General features: G+C 53.5%; 1 protein-coding gene across 1 annotated transcript in view; it reads left to right on the forward strand.

The window, feature by feature from the left end:
- Nucleotides 1-759: 759 nt before the first annotated feature.
- The window catches only part of ANKRD9 (ankyrin repeat domain 9), a 5,095-nt gene continuing 4,959 nt past the window's right edge, over nucleotides 760-895 (forward strand). Inside the window, exon 1 of the mRNA XM_018561090.1 lies at nucleotides 760-878. The gene's annotated coding sequence lies outside the window, so the exon portion shown is untranslated. The remainder of the gene's footprint in view (nucleotides 879-895) is intronic.

Raw genomic sequence — 895 nt, forward strand, 5'->3', positions numbered from 1 at the left:
GGCAGCTGTGTTAAAGCCTTGCTGTTAGCGGCTCTCTGTCTGGTCCTTTCCAGCTCAATTATGTCACTGGTTGCCAGGAGCTCGGTGGGACTCCCGCCAGAGCGTCCCGCTCAATTCCATGGCAACCGATGGCGTCAGTGTGCTGAGCGGGAAGTTGGACAGTGTTAGCAAGCCTCAACTCTGCCGCACCCCTAAAGGATGCCTCATTATAGGGACAGCCCTGGGGGGGATGATAAAAATGCAGATCAAGCGCTCATTTCTTGCCACCTGTGTGAAAATGAATGGCACCGAAACGCGTCAACACATGCACGTTTAATGCGTGCATTCCCGCAATGCATAGCTGTAAGTTGATATTTAAACATTAGAGATAAAAATCTGGTTAAAATTGCTTGAAAATTGCTATAAAGACACCTTGAACTCTAACACAGCAATAGTCCTGAGCCCAGCAGCTGTCCTACACCATGCAGGAGAATGGGGGGAACATGCCATGCTGGCTCTTGTAGTCCCACAGTGAGCAGTAATCTGGAGGTGACACCCCTTCACCCCCACCCTGGCACAAACACACACACACGTCACCCGGGACATCCGACACCCCACTACCACTCCTCAACGAGCCGCAACTTTCTTGGAACTCCGCCAGCCGGTGACGTCACATTAGCGGAGGAAAAATAAAAAAAAAGGGGAGCTCGGCTCTCTCCCGCGACCAATGAGAGCCGGGCGTGCCTTGGACGCGGCCAATCAGCGACGAGCGGACAGTTCCGCGGACCTCACGACCTTCAGGACTCGGGAATAAAAATGCCGAGAAGAGACAGCAAAGGTTTGCTGGAGAACCGGCTGCAGATCGGGGCGGAGGAGGAGAGAGGAGCTGAGACAGCACAGTGAGTACAGCTTGACC

The sequence above is a fragment of the Nanorana parkeri genome, unplaced genomic scaffold, assembly GCF_000935625.1.
Source record: "Nanorana parkeri isolate BGI_ZX_2015 unplaced genomic scaffold, ASM93562v1 scaffold499, whole genome shotgun sequence".
Taxonomy (NCBI): domain Eukaryota; kingdom Metazoa; phylum Chordata; class Amphibia; order Anura; family Dicroglossidae; genus Nanorana; species Nanorana parkeri.